The sequence below is a fragment of the Meleagris gallopavo genome, chromosome 7, assembly GCF_000146605.3.
Source record: "Meleagris gallopavo isolate NT-WF06-2002-E0010 breed Aviagen turkey brand Nicholas breeding stock chromosome 7, Turkey_5.1, whole genome shotgun sequence".
NCBI classification, from domain to species: domain Eukaryota; kingdom Metazoa; phylum Chordata; class Aves; order Galliformes; family Phasianidae; genus Meleagris; species Meleagris gallopavo.
The window spans coordinates 5,807,539-5,833,003 of NC_015017.2; the positions used below are offsets into that span (position 1 = coordinate 5,807,539).

General features: G+C 36.4%; 1 long non-coding RNA gene across 1 annotated transcript; it reads right to left on the reverse strand.

Annotated features, from left to right (window-relative positions):
• Window positions 1-461: 461 nt before the first annotated feature.
• On the reverse strand, window positions 462-17,633 carry LOC109368457. The gene is made up of 3 exons (XR_004160400.1): window positions 17,554-17,633; window positions 3,105-3,210; window positions 462-537 (listed from the first exon to the last, which is right to left on the reverse strand). It is a non-coding gene; the product is annotated as an uncharacterized LOC109368457 (long non-coding RNA).
• Between the last annotated feature and the right edge of the window lie 7,832 nt (window positions 17,634-25,465).

Sequence of the window (25,465 nt, forward strand, 5' to 3'; positions counted from 1 at the left end):
CAATTGGAAACTAAGAGGTTTATTGTTGGCTTGCTGTTTGCTTCTAACTGATCTGCAGTCATTTAAGCAAGATTTGTATTCACACTTTAATATTTAATAAAATACGTTGGATGCTAAGTGCATCACTCTAAAGATGCTGATTATATTACAGTAAAATGCTAACTTTCCAACTTGCTGTATTAATCAATAAGGTTGCCTCAGTTGCACAAAGATGATTAAATTTTCATTGCAATTCACTAAAAGTAAGATTAGCTATAAATATTTTAACAAAGATAATAAAAGAAGACTTAATATTTTATTTATTGTGAATAGCATTTTTAAAACACCTTTCAAAAAAAAACAGTTTTAAAGATTTTTTTTCTAGAAATTGATTTTTAAGAACTAATGAAAAAGTTATGGAGATGAAATTCTTTGCCTGGGTATCTGGCTTTTCACAGTACTCACAGAATGAGTCTTCTTACCTTCAGTGTTTTGAACAAGAACTGAAGTGAGGGACACCTTTCAGAATCAAGATATAAGCATGGATCCTACGTACCTCTAAGAAAGGATTAGAAACAAAACTTGTAAGTATAAAGGTTAGTTTTACCCATTTGGTTAACAAAGTACAAGTCCTGAAAGGTCAAATTTATTCTACTTTTCTTCACATAAGACAGTGGAGTTGCCCTGGAAGATCACACAGGTAGCCAGGGAGAGCTTAACTCTCAGCAATTCCTCTTGAAGAACACAGAAGACAACTCCAAAGTCAGGTTAGAAATTGTGTGTGCTGGAGTGGCCACGTTCCCAGTTGGATTGCCCTGAAACAGTGGTTCATAGCAATAGGAAAGTCACTGCATAAAGTCTGTCTTTTGAAGCTCAACACAGATGCTGTTGTCTGCTGCTCTTATTGTAGCTGTGACTAACAGAAACATCACAGGAGCAAAAAGAGACTGAACAATACCATGGGGAATACATGCCCATGCTCTAACTGTTGAGGAGCAAATTCTACACTTAGGTAACTTGACCAATTTGGACAGATATATATATGTGTGTAGCAGAGAAAGGATAATTTCATATTTTTCTGATGTAATCAAACTGGGTTTGAGACTATACTTAAAGAAATATGAGAAAGGATCAATTTAAAACAACATTCCTGTTAACACCATTTTGATGTGAGATTTCAAAGAAAGCACTCTCAATGTATCAAGCAGAATTTCTGCCACGGCACTACCAGCAGCTGGAACTGTATACACATATTGCAATCTCACATTTGACTCTGGAACTTCATCCTTGATTGTTTCCCATAAGAAGGAACTATTGATTGCACCTATATTTCATCAAAATGCTACCAGTACAAGAGAGATCTCACACTGACTGTGCTACGGTTCCCTTGGCCTGTAAAAGTGCACATCAACCCAATCACACAGTGGATCTTGTAGCAAATGTACCAACCTATACATCAGAAATGCTTAAGGAAAAAAATAAGGTTTTTGCAAGTAGATCACACTAGCTCTAGAAAGAAGTTTTAGAAATTAGCAGGCATCGGAACCATAAGAGAAAATAGAATAAAATAGAACTGTACCCCAGAAGGATAAAAAAAAACATAGAAAATAAGGTAGAGAAGCATGCACCTGGGGTACATCACCTCTAGCAGGACCAGGAACAGAAATTTAAGTTTGCAGCAGCAACTGCTGTTCATGTACCAGTGCCTGGTGCAGCCAAGCCTGGCCTGATAATGCATGCTAAGTAAGCATAAATTAAACAACGCACAAGGAACACGACAAGAAAATATTTTTATAATGCAGTTTTACATGGAATAACTTATTTCAGACTCAACCGTTTGGATCCCAGACCAGTGTTCGTGTTTGGAGAAAAAGGAATAAAGAAAAAAAAGACAGTTATCAGCTAGAGCGGCCAGAGGAAGCAGATTTCAGTTTATGATTACACTGGGCAAACTGCATTACATGGACTGGAAGGCTCATCGTTACTTTTTAAAAACGAGATTGAAAACATTTTAATGGGTTTTATTTTCTGTATTGATTGCATTCTGTTGCAAAATCCCTCGTGTTTTATTTTTTTAGCTGCAAGTGGACAGCAGCAATAAAAGAAAAAGTCGTTATTTACTTTTCCTTCTTGTACCCCTCTTCCCTTTGTAATTACCACAAATAAGTTTTAGAAGTGACATCCATTCATTTCTTTCAATCATGATAGATTCTGACTATACACAAGGATAAGAGTTATTTCATCTCTGGAATATACATTTCCACTAACATTAACTGTTGCCTGGCTTGCTACATCTGAAGAGGTAGTTTATTTTAATTTATGATCACATTAACTGTGTCTGGGGTATTAGTCCCAGAGTGCTTTAGTTCTAGGATAATTCTAATTGTGTTAAGTCTCTCATTTGAGTAATTCCTGTAGGTAGCATTATCTCTTAAATCTAGCCTACGCAGTCATGAAGGACACACAGTTTATTAAGTAAGGTTGTAAATGATTCAAGTATATAATATTCACACCATTAGATGCTTCATAGGTAGCTTCAGCCTAGTTTGAATTCATTCCTCATTTAGAAAGCCAAATTTAAAAGTATCCCTAAGGCACAGAACGTGAAAGACAACTCAATACCATCTGTGCTGTGCAATCTAAGATATTACTTCTCATATTGATGCATGAAATGTAAGAATAAAGAATAAATACTCATTTGAAGGCCCTATACAATCTGCTAGACTCTAGGAGCTGGGAAAATGTCTCAATGCTATCAGTGGTTATCGGTAGTGGTAGATTCAAAGGAACTGAATATTTTTATTAGAAGCAGCAGAATTCTGCCTGAAATTAACTTTTACGTTTTGAAATGAAGAATGATTTACCTTAGCAGTTGCAATTTTTGTCTAGCAAATATATTTCAGCACTTATTTCTATGATTAGAAAGACGTAAAGTAATCTCAGCAAATAGGCAACAGTTGTCACCCCCCACCCTTTCTCCTTTTCAAAAAACTTATTCCCTATGAAATTTCCAGTTCATTTAACTACTATTCCAGTAAATATAAAATTATCTTTTAAAAAAAAACAAACAACTCTACTTGTCACAATAGTTTGTAACAACTTCCCAGAGTGACACCTAGTGATACCTGTATTTATAGGCAGCATTCGGTTTTTCTTTTCGAGTCCTTACTTCATTCACCAAGGCAGGCTACTCCAATACTTCACAATGCTTTCATGTTTCTGTTTCCAACTCTGAGTAAAAAAAAATAATAGTAATAATAATAAAAAAATCAGTAATTCAAAAAGACATAAGTAAGATGTTTGAGCTTTATCATAACTTGGCTAGAACTGATGAAAGAAATGATTGGATCTAACCTAGATTAATTAGTCAATTAGCATTGTTCACAAAAAATGATTACGTACGTCAGATTCAAATATAATGCAATTTTTCATTTTCTGATACCTACGCAGAAGTGGCCCACGTTTGTACTATTCAGGCAGAAGAACAACATTCTTAATATGTACCATGCACTTTGTACTCTTTGCAAACACTAATACATCAATGAGTTTTTCAAGTTCCAGAATTTGAGTACTGCCCAAACTTTCTACTGCATCTTACCGCACGTTAAAGCCTTAAAGCACTGTAAAGCTCTTCATCATAATAATTCACCTGAAGCTCAGTTTTCCTCTAAAAATTAGTTGGCCTATTAGTAAATTTAGATAAGAAAACGTGCGAAGCTCAGAACAAAATAACTAGGGTTTTTTTCTGCTTGTCCTGTTTTTATTTTTGCATGATAATACAAAAAATAGTGCAATAAGAAATCTCTTCGGTTGAAAAGCAAGAGTATATTCAAAGACTGTGGATGTGTCATACGTTAACATTGTGGACGGTTGCAAACAGTATCTTAACAAAAAAATATTTTAAACAGGGTATCAGTAACCATGTTTAAAGGTTGACTTTGAGGACTTGTATGTTGAAGATGCCTGGTTTTAACATTAGAGGGGTGACAGCTTAGGACAATTTTTGTCTTCCTGATCTGATACAATAAAGATGCAGCTTGCAATCCTTCAAACTGTAGTGTAGAGATTAATAAACTTTACATTTTCCTTAATGAAAATACACTGCCTTTAGATTTTAATTGTTGCATATAAGATAAAATGTACTTTGTTGTTATACATGCGCCGCATGCCAAGACAATCATAGCATGAAGAAGAAAGGTGTAACCAGTCTGGCAGATGTTTGCTGCATCTCATTGCAGTACCATTTCCCCGGGCACTGCCTAAGGCAACAATCAGCAGCAAAGCCCAACATGAACATCAGAAAGAGGAAAATCACAAATGCAAATATTAATAGTCGCAGCCAATCCCTTAACTTCAGACAGACTGGCTGAGCAAACTGACTACGCAAACCTTACTTACATCACCTGCTCATTCTACTCAGGCCCAAGGGTTACAAATCATATCAAAGGAACATTGATCAAAATGAAAAAGAACATGGAGATTTTGCCAGAAACATTTATTTGATCCAGAAATTGGCAATTCTTTTTAGAGTAAGATAAAGTAGATTTCAGGTATTTTACAGGAAGCATCAGAGCCCTTTTTTATGCTCTTGAGTATTCTAAGTATTATAACACAACTGAGTTTTGGTATTAAAAAAAACAAACAGCACGCTGGTTTAATCTCCAAGACAATTATTTAGCTATTATTTAATATGAAGCCCTAAACCTACGCACAAGTGTGAGAACATACTCAATTCAGTTTAATGTGAAAAACTCAAAAACATTACCAAATGGCCACCCTTACAGTAAGGTCCAGCAGAAATCAAGTAGCATACATTAAAAGAAATATGTAAATGAATTAAGAGAGTATTCTTAAATGTATTTGGTAATCAACTAACCCCAATTCCAGGCTCTCTTAGGTACAATATCCGAAACAGATGGTTATCTTTTCACCTCCCAAAAGAAGTGGCATTTGATAATTAAATTTTGATCACCTACCATCTGCCTGCTAATGATTAGCAGCAACAGAATCATTTATCTGAACATACTTGAGGAGAAATAAATTTTGGACACTTTTGAGGAATTTGATCATCTTATTTACCTACGAAGTAATACAGACTCCAAGGTCTTCATTTCTTCTGTCAAACTATGAATCTTTGCTCAGAAATTAACTGAAAAAGCATCTGTATTGAAATATTAAGTTTACTCTAAAGATATGCACATAGATCCGTAGCCACAATTCCATAGTTTCTAAGAGTCAAGAATGTTAAGTGAAACCAGAATAGCTCCGCAATAATAAGAAAACTAAAACCTCTTGATTTCAAAGCTATTAATTGAAAACAACAGGCAAAGCTCAAAGCTGACCCTTAGACAGTCGTGCATTTAATGTAGGGAGGCTTCTCCCCTGCGCAGCTGCTTCTTTGAAGCAAGCCTTGCTTTCAGCGACTACAGCAAGGTTTTTATAGAGCATAAAATTATCCAGCAAGCACAGTCTAACTTCAAGTAGAAAAAAATCATTTTTCCTCAGTGGAAAACATAAAATGGTTTGGAAAAAAAGGTCCTTGTACTCTCTGTGAGGCTAAGTTCTTGTTCTTTTTAGTTCAGCAACTCTTAGACTGCCTGAAGTTAACAAAGACCAAAAAGTCACATCTGTGGATCTACAGGAAAGACCTCATTTCTTCAGTTCTGAGGTTTGGCTGCTATCTCTGCAAGTAACATCCACTGACCCTCTCAGGACTCTCCTACTCTACTGCTTGGACTGTCTTCCCATACAGTATCCAGTTCTCTCCAGTCATCATCATGTTCCTCTCCCTGCCTATTGAGCCCAGAAGTACCTAAGCTAGAACATGGTAGACCAGTAGTCTTCTTAGCTCTTGTACTACTTGTAGATTTTAATACAGCACATACAAGGCTGAAAAATAAATATGTTGTCCATTTCTACCATCTGTCATACACCTCACTCCAACAGAAGAGTGAGAATAATTCTTTCAGGATGTGGAATTGCAATGTTTGTCCCTACGGGGATGCTCCTGAACAGTCAGTGGCATTGATACCTTGGCCTGTCAGCGTTTCTATTTGCATGCCATATGTTTGCAAGAAAAAAAATTAATTCATGTCTTTTGAATTCTCGTTCTTTACAGCATTTTATCATTTCAGAAGTGTAGCTTCAGTAAAAGGTTTTCCACAAATACAAGGTAGTTCTTTAAGAGACTTTGCCAAGCATTCCTTCTCCTTGCTTGGATACAGGAAATTATGCTTTTTCTGACACAAACTTTAGAGTATTTAACATTCCCTTCTCATCCTCTGATACTCAGCTGCCACCAGAGCAGATTCTGAAATACCTGTGGATAGAGCAGTAGGCTATTTCGAGGGAGAAGCCTTATGTCCATTCCATCAGACCTGACTTAGGTTTTCCATATTTTAGTCATCAGCAGTCTTCGCGTTCAGTAAACCAACGCAGTAACATCCCACAGGTCCTGTGAATAACATGATTTCTCTTTTGTGGTAAGAATTTTGCACTTCAGTAACACATCTGATATGACTGGATGTGAATTTATGGTGTCATATCTGTTGGGAGTCTTGAAGCCTCACCAACAAAAATGTCATTTTCTGTTAGTTTCCAGCAAAAAGAAAACAAGATCTATTAAACAGCTACCTCTTTTCAGTAACGTTGAGATGCATTCCAAAGAGGTACAGGAATTCCTCAAAGTCTGGCCAATGGTTCACTTGGTTACAGTTTTTTTTTTAAATCAGATAATCAAGCACACACAGATTCCCTCAAATTAAAGCCATTCTCCTACCTGAAGTAAAATTGGGCCTCACTAGAATATAAGGGTCAGAATATTGAATGACAGAATATCCCGAGTTGAAAGGAACCCACAAAGACCACCGAGTCCAACTCCTGTTTTCACACAGGACCAAACAAAAATCAGACCGCATGTCTGAGAGCACTGTCATATATATATACACATACATACACACACACACACACGTGTATGTGCATGTATGTTTATACACACCTTTAAATAGAATGCATAAAAATTTATGAGGGCTGCTCCAAAAGTAAGATCTCCTATTCTGTTCTGATGGCCCACAACATCAGATGCTGAAGTCATCCGTACAGCAGTTGTGGTCAAACCTTCCCACCTACATTGTACTACAATTTGTTCCCATGCCACAGATAGAAGCAGAGATGCAGTCTGACTAAATAGCACCTGAAATTGAAGCGCACAGGAAGGAAAGGTATGCCAATGAATTCCTCCACGTGGAAAAAATGGCACTCATTGACATTTAATGAATGGTTGTTGGATGTTTATGGAGATCAAACACTGGATGTGAGCACAGTGAGATGACGCCTTTCAGCAGTGGCAACATAGAAAGACAAGCCATGTTGTGGACAGCCCTGCAGTTTCTTACAAGCATGGCGTGGAGGCTAGCAAAAATACATAGCAAATTGTGGTGACTGTTGAAAAAGACTGCTTTGCAACTGAGAATTTGCTCTATCAAGCAGTGTTATTGTCTTCTTCGTATCTATTGTAGTTTCTATGAAATTAAATAGCAGATGTCACTTTTGGAGCAACCTTCGTATTTGATGGTTTCTTACTCGGTCTCTCTCTGCTAGCATTATCTGAAATCTATTCTACTTTTTAATAGCTGAAGATAAATACTACCATCTAAAACAAAATCAACAATTAGTTTAATATATTTTTATAACAAACAAGTTAAACAATAAGCTTCAAATCTGTACAGAGACCATATTCAACATTCCTATTTATCAGACTTTTTTTGTACCTTAACTCGCATTTTCATACATCTTCTCCTTTTCTCCTTCATATACCTTTAGAACATCTGTTATTATGTGAATCATCTTGCCAACCTGAATAATTTAAAAGGAGTCTCTTAATCTACAAGCATGGAGTCTATTTTTGTTACATTTTTCTTCCCAACTGACACCAACTCTATTTGTTGAAAAAATGATTTCTACATCTGTAGCTGTATAATACTCAAATTCTAAATACAAGAAATGGCAGGCATCTATTCCATTTCAGAATGCTTTTGCATGAATCTTCAAACGTGATGTGCTGCAAAGTTTCTCTTCTTTTTTTTTTCCTTCCAGAATTTAATTTTTTTTTTTCAAAATGCTTTTAATGGGGAATTCCCAGTGTTGTTCAGCCTGGGAAGTTTAAGGAGAAAAGATTTATAAGTATTAAAAGGTTTTATAAGACTCAACATTACATAGTTACAAAAAGCAAGTAAATTGTTTGCTACATGACTATTTTTTGAAGTTTGAAATGGAAGTAATAACTTTAATGCTAATTCTAGCTATTCCTGACTTTCTTTACTATAAACTTACCCTCTATTACTAGCATGAATTTGTTGGCATTTAGACTCTGGCAGCCCTTGCCCTCTCTAACCTTCTCAAGGTTTTATCATCCCCGAACTCTTGTCAAACAAGATCTAGACAAGCAAATAATACCTAATTCCAAAAGCCAAAGCTAACCACAAAATGATACTCCAAAACAACCATGCAAATTTGTACAGAAAGACTGATTCCAAAATTTATCTTCACAGATGAGCAATGTGGAACACCCCCTGAATATCCCATGACCCACCTAATCTTCCTTGTTGAGATGAACTTATTTTCTTCCTAAGAATGTTACATGAATAAATTCTGCAAAATCGGGCATGGAGCACATCACCCCATATGTGTAGAGTTGTTCATTTCCTCAAGGTTCTAACTTGAGTTTTAGTGCTTGCTTATTCCTGAATACTACAGAGGGAAATATTTGTTTTATTAAACGCTGGCTTATTCATAACTTAAGTCATATTCTCCTTAATATGGTTAAATTAACCAGTACGCAATAATTAAATAGCAATTCTGCACCAGCTTGAATGCTATGGTGTAATATCAATTACACCACCACAATAAAAAGCCTTGTAGTATGAATGGCCCTGCACCAGTGCAGTGAACAGGTGGCAGATAAATACCACCTGAGGCATGTGCAGCTTTTTAAAGACATTACAGAAGGAAATGTCCACTAATATCTCACACTCGCAGAAACCTCGTACTTTTTCAGGTTCTCAGTTTTATTTTGTTCACTGCTACACACTGAGGTAGGATTTATTTATTTTGTGCAGAGCGGAATAGCTCGATAAACTCCAAAAACTGGGACAGTGAAAGGAAACGTAACACAATGTGGGAAAAGACACTCGATTTTGTTCATCTGCATACGCAGCATGAGAACAAGTTTTTATTATCCTCCTCTGAAGCTGCAAGTATTAACCCCAAGGCAGCCATCACTTAACTACTTCACCAATCAAATAAAGGAGGCAACAGCAAGTGAGTTGGCTGGAGCTTGTAAGTGGTGTTACGCATCAATCAATCATTTGAACTACTGCACAGCAGTAAGAAAATGCAAACCAGATAGAAAGCTAGATTTCTCTCCTTTTTGTCAAGTTTTGTTTTCATAAAATTGGAGATGCCCAGAACACAGTGCTTCCAACAAGTATAGGCTAGCCACTAAGATCATCGTAACAGACATGGGTTTTGTATTTTTTTTTTTTCATTTTTTCTGTTGCTTTGAGGACATCAGAGACCAACAGCATATAATAGTTGTTAAATAACAGCAGAGCAGAAAACAGCTGGCACTACACCTGCAGATTTAGTCCTCGTTATTCTGCTCCTGATGAACACTTGCAGTTAATTCATTTTGAACTTCTCTTCCCTTCTCTATTAACTTCTGCAGTAAACTGCAGAAAAGAAATCCTTGATAAAATAATAATACATAAAGTAAGGAGCAGCAGGCTTTTCTCAACACCTATCTTAAAGATTATGTTTAGAAATAATACATGATAACTGACTACAAGAACCCTGAAATGCCAAGAACACTGGAAAACGACCTTGAGTGAGAGAAGAAATACTTGGCTTCTCTGAGAAACTGCACCTCCATATAAATGTTTTGTTGTTTACACAAGAATATTTCTGGGTTATTAGGAAAACTAAACTGAACATCAGGAAGGTGTATTTGGGGCTCTGGTGTTCTGTGTCCAAATTCAGTTGCACACCATCTTCTGCAGATCCAGTGTAAGGCATTCTTAAGTACTGCCTTATGTCTCATGGTCCATTTCTGGATCAAACTCCAATCTCCTATTTACCTTGCATTAGCTTGCTACTTCATGCAGAGCTAATGGCATCTGAAGTCATCAGTCATTCCCACTGTACTCTGAGGCTGGCAGTGAAAGTCTAAGGTAGTAAATGCCCATTACCCACTCCTCTTCATCACAGCACGTACCAAATGGGGACAGTTATGTTTATAGAGAGGAAAACTATCATCTCTGCTATTGTAAGATTATATTGATGGCAAATTTGCTCCCACCTGTGATATTACTTGTGGGCATTTCGAGTCATCACTCACTGTGGCTACAAGGAGTCACAGAGTAATGAGGTAACATGTAGACAGGCAACTGGGCTCCCACACTGATTCAAGTGTTCTCCTTTATCATCCACACACTATCTTATGAGGACAGAACAGAAAAAAATATTCCAGACTTGCTACTCATCTGCACGTTTCTGACGCAAATGTCACCCTGAATGCTGTGAAGCCAAATATTTTGATGGCCTTCTAAACATGGCAAAATATTGTCTTTCTTGACTTGTGATCAACACTTGCTTCCTAGTCATAAATCCTACACTGTTATTAAATTCAGCTGCTGCATTTTTTCTTCTCTAATAATTTACATCTGACTGAGTATAGAGACAGGTATTTACTTGAAGTATATTTATTTTGGTATTATCTTCAACTTCAAATTTCTAAGAAAAGCCTTGAATGTTACATATTGCCACATTCATTTTTGAGGATTTACACATTTACAGTTTCAGCATCAAGATGAATTGCATGAAAATGTAAGGCATTAGAGCAAGCCTGGGAATATTTTTCTAATCACTTATAGTTTAACAATCTGAGCACAGGGCTTTCATTTCCACAAGCATCACACTGCCTACTCTGTATAGCAATGCAGTCAACTCCTCATTTGCAAGCAGTGTGGCAACTGGGAAATTATCCCTCTCACGTCCAAAACGGTTCACATGTGATTCACCTAAGGTGATAAACACAATTGTTCCAGATACATTGAGCCTTACTGCAGATGACAGTTAAACCAAGAGGTTTCGGGGTTTTAATTACTTGCCATTAGTACTATTTTTTGTTTGCATCACTCATTTTTCCCTCCCAACTTCGCAAGAAACTTAATTCTTAATCATTTCAGAGCATCAGAGATGCACAGCCTTGCAGAGAATTCAGAATGTCAGCCCTTCTGGAACCGCACAGCTTAGTCTTAGATACGGGTATCAAACATGACAACAGAAAGAAAAAATGAAAGAAAGATGCAGTGCAGTGATGGTATTGCAGAAACTAACAATTCTAATACCTTAGAAACACACAGCACCAAGATACAGAAAGCCCAGCCACTAACTTGTTCACATAGCTCATGTCTTCCACACTCTGCTACTGGCTATGGAAAAGCATCACTAAAGATAAAATAAAAAGCAACACTCCTCTTGAACTCTTCACAGGTTCTTTTGTTGTTTTTTTTTTTTGTCACAAGGACTGTCTCTACACTGCTCTTTTATTTCTGCATGTGTACATTAGCTATGCCACCACGCAAAAGCTGCATGTCTAAGTGCCCTGTACACTTAAGTCCTTGAGACTACAGACAACAGAATCAAATCTCCTACAAGGAGACTGGAAACATATGTAACGGGCTGGAGGGCAGCCAGGGGTGACCCAGTATGAACAATTTAATCTACTGGACCTTGGATCCTAGCACAAACTTGTAAAAATGATTTCTGGAATTACAAAAGAGGACAACTACTCTCAATTAAAAGAATAAACAGTTCCATTTATCTTAAATTATTTAATGCAAGTCAAAGCATAACAACATTGCACATTAGTAAAATACACATAGAAACTGTAACTATTAGCATGACTAGTATGTGTTGCAACACTGAAGGCATTATTGTATTATAAATATTCATTCAAATTGTAATTTCTTATAGTAATGTTACACCTGCAGGAAAAAATATATACAGAAAACCTGAAGTGTTTTAATAAATATTGAAAGCAAACCATTTAAGTACTACATAAACATATTGGCTACATAAACTTTATTGCTTACTGATGAAGACACAGGGATGCAGAATATCCCTGGGGTTTGAAAAGGTATCATTAATTACCACTGCAATCACAAGGCAACTATTTCTGTGCTCTTTTTGGTTTGCCTTGTACTCATTCCAGTTCATATTCCTCTTCTTGGGAAACAGATCTGAACTTGCACATCACATTCCATCTACAACTTCTTTGCTCACCCCAACTCCTAAACACACTGCACTCACACCATCTTCCTCAGCCATCTCCAGCTATTGAGTCACTGACATCCACTCTTCTGTATTCAGAACTGGGATTATCATCTCGCATTTCTTAGTATGGAATTTTTCCCCTTCTTCATTGCTCCATTCCCTCAGGTGATTCAGTTTTTGCTACACAATTTAATAATGTTCTTCCGTACTGATTTTTCCCTCCTAACTTTTAACAGGACATTTTGATTAGCATATTATAGTTTTATGGTCTAAGGTCAGTAATGCAAATAAGTCAGGACTAGCTATGAAACAGCTCACTGATGTTATCCAGTATTAGTATTCTTAGGGTCTCTTAGGTTCCATTTTTGGCACAATTTCAGGACTCCAGTGTGCCGTTCATCTCTTCGGTATCCTTTACCACACAAGTCTTCTGCACTACTTTAACTGGGGGCAGCGGCTGTCCTCCTGAAAACACTGGCAGCCAACCTGAGGTTCCATTCAAATAGAAATTAATTAGTGTTTTCAAGATCTACGTTGAATCAGAACCACAGTTTTTTCTCTTACACTCAAAATTTAAGTAAATATATGAATAACAACTGTGGTGATATCACCTATCAGAAACATTTAAATATAGTCTTTGGGATAGAGAAAAAAAGACCTTCCAAGCTTGCAGCTGCTCAGCAAACCCCAAAAGATTGCTTAAGTTAGCTACACAGACTTAGCAACCATCAGGTGCTGCAAACAAATTGCTCTGCAAGATCAGCTGCAAACTGCCAGCAGGAATAGCAGGACACAGTCCAAGCCACAGTGAAACACACAGCCTCAGCCTGGCACATCCCTACCACTGCTCCAGACAGCCCCATCCACTCACACCACATCCTCTGGGAAGGAAACCTACAGACAGCTCAAGAAAAAACAACTCTGCTACACTAAATCAAGTTATTTTAGCGTGATCTCTCTAACCTGTATCAATGCTGAACTTCCCCACATTTATGCCTTTATCATCTTACCCATTTTTTCTCTCTTGACCAAAAGGTCTGTCTTGCCTGTACAATTTAGCTTTAATTACCAACTGTGAACGTATTTCTTCTACTCACCTGGATACACAATCAGACTGAAAATATTAAAAGAACTTATTCCTTAGCAAGTGATTACATACATTATGTCCTCCAGTATTCTAAAATTGCTCTACCCAATTTTCACAACATGAATGTTTATGAAATAGGTTAACATTCATACATTCTCAAGCTACCAACTCATCAAGCAACAACAAAATAGCAAGTAACAGGTATCTCAGAATTGTGCTTGGGTGGTTCGTAGGGGATAGAAGTGAAGCAGAATTAATGCATTGAGGTTGAAAAGAGAATTGGAACAAAATCAACTGTTTCTAAGGTTAGAAATCCTCTCCTAGGAGCCTGTATGAGTTAAAACTCCTAATCCCAAAGAGTTATTCGCCTAGAAGCTAATGCAGAAAAACAAACAGATGAATGAAATTCAAGTGATATTTCTACAAAGCAAGAATTCTAAATTAGCAATTAAAAATAAATATTAATGCCTTAGGAAAGTAGAAGAGCATTTAGACCTTAAACCTTCGCCAATTTTATGTTTTCTATAGATAAAAATCACAAGTGAAAAGGAATAGTACACACACATTTTTACATATATGTATAAAATGCACGCGGACACACAGACACTGACAAAAATGGGATTTTTTGACCATTAATTATAAATATTATCAACGTAAGTAAAATATAAGTATTGTAAATATGAAATAAATTTAAGTAATAATATAATAAGTATTATTAAAACCTCCGTATTACACAAAAATAATCGTCACCTATTTCCTCATGGGACAACAAAATAAAAATTCAGTTTGACTAATCACTGCTTTATTAACAGAGAACTAATAACTTGGAATATTATGGCTAAACTGTATTGCTAACTCTGGTGTTTTTTTTTCAGCACCATTAACCTAGGAGTTTAAAGATGCAAAATAGCAAATCATTTTCTAGTTCCACTCACAAATTCTGTCTTAAAATTCTTTCTACTAAAAAAGTACTGTTCGTATTAGACTCGCGAGGCACACTCAGTTCTCGTAGGCGCTTTCAAGTCTTTTCAGATGGCGCTTTTAATAGCAGCAAATATTAAGAAAGCCAGCACATCACACCATCAGAAGAAAAGATCAGGGCACTGGACTGTCTGCATGCTTTCCACTAACTGTATAATCATCCAAAATCTATACTATGAACAGGAGAAAACTATATCAAAATAGCCATGCCCTATCTTATCCCTTTCTACCTTAAAGCAGTGTCCTAAAGAAGTGTGAAACCTGTAGCCATTTTTTAAGTATTTTCACTCATCCAAAAACCCGGTTGGAATACTGTGTATATTTGGGACACCTGGAACATCACACCACATGTGCAATTGCCTCCGTCAGTCTCATATAACGTACTTGAAGCACACGGGACCACAGTTTTATTTTCCTCACATATGAACTCACATAGATCTAGCTCAGGCATTTACAAGCACATATGCAGCAAGTTAAGAAGCAGCAATCGTTTTACAAGATCTAGAAGCTTAGCCTCAGCAGTGCTTTCTGCTAACATACTACTGAATTGAGCAGTTTTTTTCCTATAGAAACACAGTGAAGAACTGCAGCGAATGCAATACTAGCAAGAGCTTTTACGTATCATATCTATATGCACCTTTGTATTATGGACCAATATCTTCATTTCACATTCTTCAAACTACTTTCTGCCTTGACAGTTCCATTTGTTTCCCATTTTTAATGTATCTGGAGTCAATGTCTACAAACACTTTAAAACTACTCCTAGGATTTCCACGTCTTTGCCTCATGACTTAAGACCTCCTCTTTTTTTTTTTTTTTTGTTTTGTTTTTTAATTTCTCCCATCCTTGATCAAAGTGGTTTTAGTTTAAGTAATAATTAAATACAACAGTAAGGTTGTAGAAGTTTAAAGAGTAAAAGCCACAAGGCTATCAAGTGCTTTTCTCTTCAGTGATGTAATGGGAGAAATGGGCCATACTGATGGCCATGAAATGGGATGTAGCCTGGAACAGGAGACTGAGAAGCCAACAGACAGACTGCAAAGTGTGACACAGACCCTCTGAGGAGAATGAACATTTTATTTTGTTTATGATCTGGACAGACCAACGCAGAGTGCCTGTGGACACTGCCCATGCTCGTGACACCATCTGGTTGTATGATCCACAAATTGATTTCACCACCTAACACCCCTGAAGGACATCACATTTCTATGAACATGCCAGAGAATTTTTATTTCAACTTCACTGCTTTTACATTCTGCACGTGTGACCAATAAAAAAATTACGTGACATTTCTGTAGTGCCTCCCCTAGAATTTCAAGTGTAGTTCATCCAGAAAAGCAAACCCAATAAAGCCATTGCTTTTAAGCAGTGGAGCAAATTTCTGACAATTCTTTTAAACAGTGCAAGCTACTTTGTGTCATCTCCTCCACTGGTTGGTACTACCATATTGCTATGATGGTGTTCTAAAATACTAGAATATTTTTCCTCAAAGAAATGATCACGTTTTTAGTTTTGGGGAAAAAATATATTACAATCCACGTTTTCACTGACATGACGTTGCCTGCTACACATTGCCTGTGTTTTCATCTCACCAGGTAGGTTATGAAGCAGAAATATTTCCAGGAAATTACTACCTTTGCTTGGGCTAGAAGAGTGCAGTTCCATGCTGTTTCAATCAGTTTTATTCACAGCAGCAAATAAATAACAAATAAAATAAATGGCACCAAAGTATAGAACAAAGCAGCGTTGACCTCTCTTAACAAAGATACGTTGCAGATCTTTAAAATTCCTGCTGCTGCTGAGCTTAGCTCTCCAGTGCTAGGCATTGTCATGCCTTATCATAACAGATGCAAACGTTAGTAAAATGGACTGCGAGTAGTAAAAAAGTAGGTTTGAAAACACAGAGAGGTCATTTCGCTTGCCCACTCAGAAATTTATTCCAATAGCTGAATAGATCAATGCAGCCCATGCTGTGTGTTGGCTAATGAGCAGGCAAAAGCTGGAGGACACTGCCACTGAAAGTGAAAATTTGGAATTGCAAAAAAAATTATAAATGATTTAAAAGACCAATATCTCAACAATAATGAGACTTAAGCTCTAACAAGTTTCAGTTATTTTGCAAGAGGTGCCTTAACAAGTTAGTAGATTGTTTCACCTGAGCTTACTTGAATTTTAGGAATTAAGACTTTCCTTGCAGGCAAGGGGCCTGCAGTATGACAGCGATGACGTTTTGTTCAGCACAATATAGGACACGGTTGTTGCTACTGGTTTTAAATTTGAGCATTAAGAATGCCAGCTGAAGCAAGTTAAGCACTTTCCGTCTGTTGATTATTTAGAGAAACTGGAGAACCGCCTGGATTCAACCTGATGGTAGTTGTACTTACTGTCTATTTGCTTGTTCCAACACCAAAAAAAAAAAAAAACAAGAGGATATACGCTGCTTGCATTTTTGCCTGGGGGACAGAAGCTTTATATTGTAGTTAATGGACCATCGACAAACAGAAAATTAATCTGGCAAGAACTGACTGATGTTGTGCAAATCAGAAGCATGGTCCATTTTGAAAATAATTAATCCAGCCAACAGAGAAATGAAATGTCAGTTATTCTGGACACAAAAAGTTCAGCATACAAGTCAAAGAAACAAAGTCGTTTTTTGGAAAGAGTTTACCATACGTAGGGAAACATTACGTTTTGGAAATGGCATACACAGTACCCATCCTAATTTAAAGCAATGTTATCTAGAAATGTTCCATTTCTGTAGCTGTTGATAAAGAATACTGATCCTTATCTAGTCTACTGAACATTTTAAACATGACATTATGAAACATCACAGTCCTAACCTATAAGGTCTTCTGAAGTACATTGGTGAACAGAATCAAAAATAATTTTATCAAAAAGATTGTTTAAGCATCAAGAAGATAACCTGAAACAGGAAGAATGCACTGAGTGAATCACCGATTCATTCAGACTTTTATACTGATTAGAACAGTAAGCACAAAATGTGGTTGTAACATTCAAAACCTTAAAGCCACGTTTTTCCTCATTTTGGTGATCGTGTACTCTATCTCACCAACTCTTTGTACTGCAATTTCATCCCTCTACACTGACCTCTTAAAACCAGATGTAAACAGTCCATATCAAATCTATTCTTTGCACACGTGTAAGCTGCTTACCAGACAAGTCTGAAAGGAGGAGCTCAGCAGCACATTGCTCATCTTGTGCTTCAGACTGAAAGAAGTTTTACCTGAGGGCTAGAAACAAACACAACAGTGAGTCTGATTGCATTACTTATTTGGCATACTTCTTAACTTTGGGGGATTATACATCAGCCCATAAGGACATTCTTTCACCATACAAGTTTCGATACAAAGAATACGTATCTATTGTAAAAGAGCAAAGATATTCATTCAAACAGCAACCAACTAAAGCGTTAAGGGATTTTTTTGGTAGCATACAACACTGTATCCAGACACAATCTGACTTCTCACAGTCAAATCAAACTAACATCAAAATAATATGTTTTGTTCTTGAGCAAACAGCTTCCATTACCAGAGAGAGAAAGTAGTTAAAATTAACACGTTGATCAAGCTGTACATGCGTTAGTCACACAATTATTCTTTGCTACATCGCTAAATATATATTGACACAACTAACAAGTTTTTAATTACCTCATATATAAAGACAAGGGCATTTTCATCTTTGCTTAGATGAAGATAAACACGCTGAATTCAACGGCCATTCTCTATGTGCTTCACCTTCTGTGTACTCTAGTTCTCTCATTAACCTCTGCAGATATGCACAACTTCTTTAACATTAAAAACAGATATCAAGTTATTCATATCCAACTCCTTTGAACAACTCAGATCCAGTCAGCTGAAAAAAAAAAAAACCTCACAAACTAATCTGGGGAAAAACAAGGCAGTTTTCTTCACAACAAAATTCCTTGTTACAATTGTGACTTACGGCCACATCAGGCTCAGAGTCATCTGCTAAACAGTTTAACTGTTCAACAGGGGGAAAATATGGCCAACTGTTACAGAAGGAGTGATGACAATTAATGCTACAAACTACCGAAACTCAAGAAGGTAGGCAAGAACCCGGTCCACTTCACTTGTATAGTGGAGATAGGCTAACTAATTTAACTGTTAGTACATTAGTACAGTACAGGCAGAGATTTGGTTGCCACCAAAATTGAGGAAAAGGCATTTGCAGGCAAAACTTGCTTTCCAACATCATATTCAGATACCTTTTTAAATTTTTGCTGAAAACAATCCTTCTCCCCTTAGTACTAGAATAGAATGTAAAGTGCATGTGTAAATTGAGTACATAAGTATCTTAATTCTATATCTTAATTGGCAATAAAAACAATGCATCTGAGAAGACAGCGTGGTTTACGCGTGAGATTCCTTCATTGTTTGGGTGCCAAAGTGCCTCAAAAAAATTGTTCTATCATCATGTCATACACAAGTTATCATGTATATTATGCTAACACACTAAACAATTAAATCACAATTTGTCCAATTCTGAAACTCAAGTTTACAAGCAACAACTCTTTTGAAGTGGAGAAAACTTGAGAATAATAGAATGTATGACATATTTAAGTTGCAGGAATGAACAAGTATGGCCATTCTGCCTGTACACGCTCAGACAGTGTTCTAAGTAAACTGAACAAAAGCATCTCCTCAAGCACTTAAAATTATTTTAAAAACCATTATTCAGAAATTTTTGTTTGTAGCTACTTCTGAAACTGAAGAACAGCCATGAGCACTAAATTGCGTAGGACTTTTGTACATCTAATAAAAAGCACCATGTTTATTGTTAGCTTTAACAATAGCTGAACCAAGTCAGACAGGCAGAGCTGTTTCTTCAGCTACCCTAGGAATGTCTACAAATACAGTTGAAAAATAGTAGGCAGAGCCAAACTAGCAGAAACTCATGTTATTTTAGCTGTACAGATTCCCCAGGGAGATTTTTATTTGGAGTGCTGTCTGGACTGAATACAGAAAATGTAAAATCCAGTTCAAAGAACGGATCAAAACTTCTGGAGCTTATTTCTTTTAACTAACTTTCTTTCTTGCTTTGTTTTTCAACCTCCCAGCAAACAATTATTGCATTACAAACAGCCTCCTTACTGTATCTTCCTTATGTATATAGATCTTACACACATACAAAAGGCCTTTCTACTCTGTTCTACAACTTTCCCATACATATTTTATTCCAAAACAAAACAAACAAAAAACAAAAAACCCAATACCAGAAACATATCCCACTCCAGAACAAGGTTCTTTTTGCTGAAAATTGAATATATTTTTTTATTTTTAAAACTAACACTTGAATTTTCAAAACCTTAAGCCCAGTCCCCTTATCTGCAAGTAGCTTATCATTCAAGGAGGAAAGAAACCAAAGCATGTACCACACAAATCCATTTTTATCATTAAAAAATTTCTTCATCCAAAAACCTCAGTGCTTATTAATGAATTCTAACACACTCATCAGATGAGTTCTGATGTGCATGTTTGTTGTTTCATGGCTGATGAGCCACTGAATTTAATCTAAAATTCATCATTACTGGAATTCCCTCTTCAGCATTCTGCTCCCACACAAATTCCTGAGTACGTACACTTCCCTGCAGATCCCATCTGAAAGAGATGCTGCATCACGCAACTCACTCAAACACACACAGGTACGTAACAAAAGCAAAAATAAACAAAGACCTGTAATACTGCTCTGTAGTAAGACTTCATGAACTCCAGTGCATGTTCACCTTATTCCAGCGTAGTCCCTGAGCTCATCACAATCTCTTTCAGTGGAGAGGTATTCTGCAAATCGTAGCAATCCTCCTGCTGTGCTCAGAATCACCAACAACTGCAACACATACTTTTCTGGTATTGACATGACCTTGCCGATGGTGAGCAAAGCTTAAGAGTCACTGTCACACAGCTTGCCAGCTAGGGAAAAGAGAACAGCTTCTCTCTTTCTTTATTCCAAAAAGAAAAAGCCAGTACTTCACATCATCTCCCAAGGCACAGTTTGAAATATTATTTCCATCGTTAAAACCTTTAGTTAAATTGGACAAAAAAATTAACTTCGCTTCTGCTGTTGCAAGTCCTGAAAAAAACATTAAGTGAAATCTCTTCCACTTCTAATACAGGTCTGAAGTAAGTATAACCACCACGTAAATACTGCCTGGCACTGTGACTGCATGGTAAATAAAGAAAAATTATCGGGCAGCAGTTTTACTTGTATTCCTTTGAATAGAGCTTTCAACAAGAGCCTCCTGTCTAGGTGATAACTGAAGTACAAACACCATGCAAAGATATGGACACAGCTCTCTTCTAAACAGTACATATTTTTTTTTCTTTCCATTTTTGGATTTAACATCAAATTCTCCAATAGCTCCAATGGAAACATTTCTGAAGGAAGGACTCCCAATTTTAATCTATCTTCAATGAGCAGATGGTTTTCAGCTGCTAGCTTTATCATTACTGCTATTGTATCTCACTAATGCCACAGCAGAAATATACAAGATTAACACCTAATTTTGCAATGTTGTCAAAGGCCCTACTCAAGATACAAATTTCTAACATAAGGAAAAAAATGACAGCGGGTGCAGAAGAAGCTTTGCTGACAGGAGCATTATCTGAATCAGAATACAGTTCCAAATACCAGATCCAGTCTCATCTACTCATATTAAAGCCAACATTTCCATACTGAAAAACATCAAGAAGTTTAACAAAAAAATGAGTTTAACAAAAGAAATAGTAGATCATTAAACATCATTATTTAAAAAAAAAAATGTAATAAACATAGGTAGAACTGTGAATTATCTGTAGCCTAAATCCAGCCTCACGGTATATACTTTTCCCATTAATTGCAAAATGCTGTTTATTTCTTACTTGGTTTTAACAGTTTTTTTTAAGGACTGCTTAATACTGATTAGGAATTGAAAAGAAGTCATTTGCAATACATCAATAATTAACATACATGGTAGGTCAGAGGCACAGACCAAAAGCAGACTGCTGCCTGCTTATTGAGCATATTTTTTATTTTTCCAAAATAAAAGCACTTCTCTCATTCTTAAGGCAAGAGAGAAGAAATGCACTGATTTTTCTTGTAAAGTACCGCATGAGGTTGTTCGTTTATGCCTTTAAATATAAATATATTTCAAGATAAAGGAAACATTCTTCAGTGGAATGTTTTTTTTCCATGACTACAGTAGTTACTTCCCTAAATACTTTAATGCATGCCTACATGTATGCAGCTACTACACTCCTCAGTCCTCCATGAAATAGCAAAATGCTACGCTTCCTCTATTTCATACAGATGTTATGGTAAGGACAATGCAGAGAACAACATGTAATAGTTTGTATAATAGTTTCAGCTCCCGCTGGAGGATTCATTTTGCAAGAGTTCTGTCTACATGAGCAAACTGTCACTAAAATGATTTCTAAAGGAGCTGTGTGTTTATTACCCACTGGCCATGGGTACCAGAACATGTAGAAAGACTCTGGAACATTAAGGCAGTAAACCGAAAACATACGTGAAGCCACAGATGCATATAAACGAGTGGCTGGGCCTGAGTCACAGTGCTTAGACACACAGCTTGGTAAAGTAAAACAGGATCAACTACGTATTTTTTAATCTGAGTGCTGGCAATGATGGGCTTTGACCATCAAAGCCGCTCTGACTAAACATTTCTCCAACATCAGACAGGGTAAACATAAATAAAAACCAAAAAGTTGGCTCAAAACACAAAGAAGAGAAATGAAAATGGTGTTTACTTTTAAACAAAAAGTTTAAGGAGGAGCTTCTCAGTGTGTGTGTGTGTATCTGAAGGAAGGAACAAAGACTACAGAATCAGAGTCTTCTCAGTGTTGCACAGTGAAAGGACAAGAGGCAAATGCTCAAACTTAAACACGGGAAATTGCATTTAAACAAAAATAAAGGGGAGACCATCTTTTTTTCTTATTTATATATCAACTGTAGTAGTAGTTAAGCACTAGAATTGGTTGCACAGAGATCTTGGAGTCTCCAGCTTTGGAGATATTCACAGATGTTGCACAGGCTCAGTGCAACACTTCAACTACCTACTTTAGCTGACCCTTCTGTAAGCATGAGGCACAACTAGATGAAACCAAAACATCACTACCAACCTTAAAGGTTCTGAAATTCTAAGTACATAGATCACTCTGAAATTAAGATCTCCTGTTTATTTTCATTGAAATTTAACAGTGCCATTGCAGTAATTCAGAAGAACAATCAAAAGGAGAAGAAAATCTTATCCCTGGCCCCACAGCAACAAGTAATTAAATACTGCAGAAAATAAATTAACTCTAGCAGAAAATAAATTCACTTGAGCTGTTTATACAATTTCACAAAGCATGTAGCAATTGTCTTGTTTCTTGTAACACCAGCTTTGAGTACCTGATTCAGATCCCATATAAATCGGTGAAGTTCCTTCTGTTTACTTCAATAGACTTGGAATGGAAGTTTATCAGATTTCTATGCAATTTACTACGCAGACAAGTAGAGAGCTTAGTAAAGAGAAAATTTGTTTCCTTCTGAAGTCAGTGGGAAAAATGCAATAGTGGTGACAGTTTGTGTTTCTTCCTCTAATTCAGTCTAACTTTTTCTAGTCCAACAGAAAATCCTTAACAACAGCAATAGAAGAGCTCACATTGAAACCCCAGAAGAAATCAAAACAAGGCAGTGAGCCATCTCTGAACTTAGTTCAGCTACACAACACTGAGAGAGCTAAAAATCTTTTGACAAAAAAAAAAAAAAAAAAACCAAAACATAAACAAGCCAATCCCAGAGGGTAACACGCAGAAAAAAAAATTTAAAGCACTGCAAATCCTATTTTTTTCCTGAGAGAAGCACACTAAGTAAACGAGAAATACTTGGTAGAAGCTGCCTACACGTGTTCAGATTTTGACAGAACCTCCAAATTTCAGATTTTTGTAAGCTTCCACGTGGTTACTAGTTACCTATTTAGTCACTTGAATCACATAACATCCAACAGCATTATACCAAAGCACATAGACTCCTCTGGCTCTCTCTGAACCATTTTAATACTGAATATAAAAGTTTGTTATTGTTTATGAGACAATTGTCTTCTAGCTAACATACCTATTTCTTTATGTAAAACATACTCTAAATCTCATATTTTTCAAGTATTGCTCTTTTATAATAAGCCCTTAGTTAACTGTACATCAAATAACTCTCTTGCAAAGCACCTTCGAATTAAGGCAAGGGGCTGAAACACCACCAAAGGGAATCCTGTCAGTAAAGTAAGCAAACAATGGGGTAACAAGTAAGCAGGTGAGATTGGTACAAAAATGGAAGTCCTCATTGAAATATATTTTCATCACCTGTTTTTTTTTTTTAACTATAGGAATCACATAATTATCTTATGATTTATCTTTCCCTTTGCTTTTTCCTCCTCAAGTTTAAGTCTTCCCCAACATTCCATGAAACGCGCAGACTGTTTCTACCACAAACTTGACTGATGAAAAAATACCATCTGCTGTTAAAAGAGGGAATAAGTTGACAATTTAGAAGATAAAAAAAGGGCATTTAAAGAAGAGTTAGAATTTTAGTGGACCTAATTAAAAACTATACATTAAAAGCAATCTTTTTAAGAGGAAATCAACAGGTTGTGATCAGCAATATCAATTTAGTGAGAATGCCCTGCGCATTTTAACAAGCTAGTCATTACAGTACAATCATTTAGATGAAAATAAATGGCACTGTGTAAAACAAACCTGACTGCACAGTTTAAATATTAATAAAGACATCCAGAAGAAGAGAATTGCAGTATCAGGCAAGAGAGTACATCTAAACAACGTATTGGTCAATTTAAGTTACGGTCATGTCCATAATATTTTCCATGAGCTTTTGAAATTGCTTCAATAGGTTTCAATCAGCAATCAATACAGTGTTTTCAGAAATTGATAGAAGATAAATATAGACACTGCTTCTTACTGACCTTCAGTGAGATAAAAGTTGGGTCTAAATAAGTTCAAGAGATTGCTTTCTTTAATCACTCTAGGGTACTTGAATTTGCTTTCCCATGTGGAAGGAATTTCATCGTAACACAAGTGTCCCTAGATCATTAAAGGAGTCTAAAACATATTTAAGACAAGTGGATGACTCAGGCAGCAAGCAGTGCACCAGATGAACACAAACACATAGACACATAAACATAGTGCATCAGTTAAGGCATGAATTTCCAGTTAATCAGATGCTTATTATATGTACACGATTCATTATGTTTCCTCTCATCTTTCTTTCACCCCGTTACCATAAAACCCATGGCACAGACATACCTTCTGTAAGCCAAGATCTACTAGCAATTCAACAGTAAATTTAAAATTATAAGATCAATAGCTGTGATTAACCAATCCATCCTCTCTTCTTTAAACATGAATAAAAGTGATCCGGATAAAACCTCCTCTTACCTTTGAACACAGAGCACCAATCAGCATTGACTTGGCTTTGATCCCTCAAAACAGCTATCAAAGAGCAGATTGGGTACAATATAACAGCCAGGAAACCATCTCTTGAGGTCTGGGGGGGGTCTTTGGATCCTTTCCTAAAAGCTGTTTGCTATTACCCATCATCTAGCACTTAAAAGGTCAAAATACGAGAACAATTTAGTATGACTATTTCTTGTATTTTTTATTTTTTTTTTAATTTACACAGTGATACAATGTGTATTATTGAATGACACTCCACACAGGAAAAAAACAACAACATAGATATGGCATAGAAACATAGAAACTTCAAGGTGAGCTGTATGCTTCTTTTCAGTGGAAAAGTATTTGCTGAATGTTTAACTCAAAGACAACACTTAATATTTCTTAAATAAATGAATATTAAGCACTTTGCCAGGCCTTTCAGGTCTTGACTGGCTCTCCTTCAAGACACGTTGCTGCATATTAACAGGGACTTGCTGGAATTGGCCAAACAAGAGGAAATATTTCTAAGAAGCACTCACTTAACTCCTTACACAACTTTTGTCAAATGGCAAGTTCTCAAAATTAGAGGTAGTACCTGATGGAATCTTCACCTGAGATCAGGGAT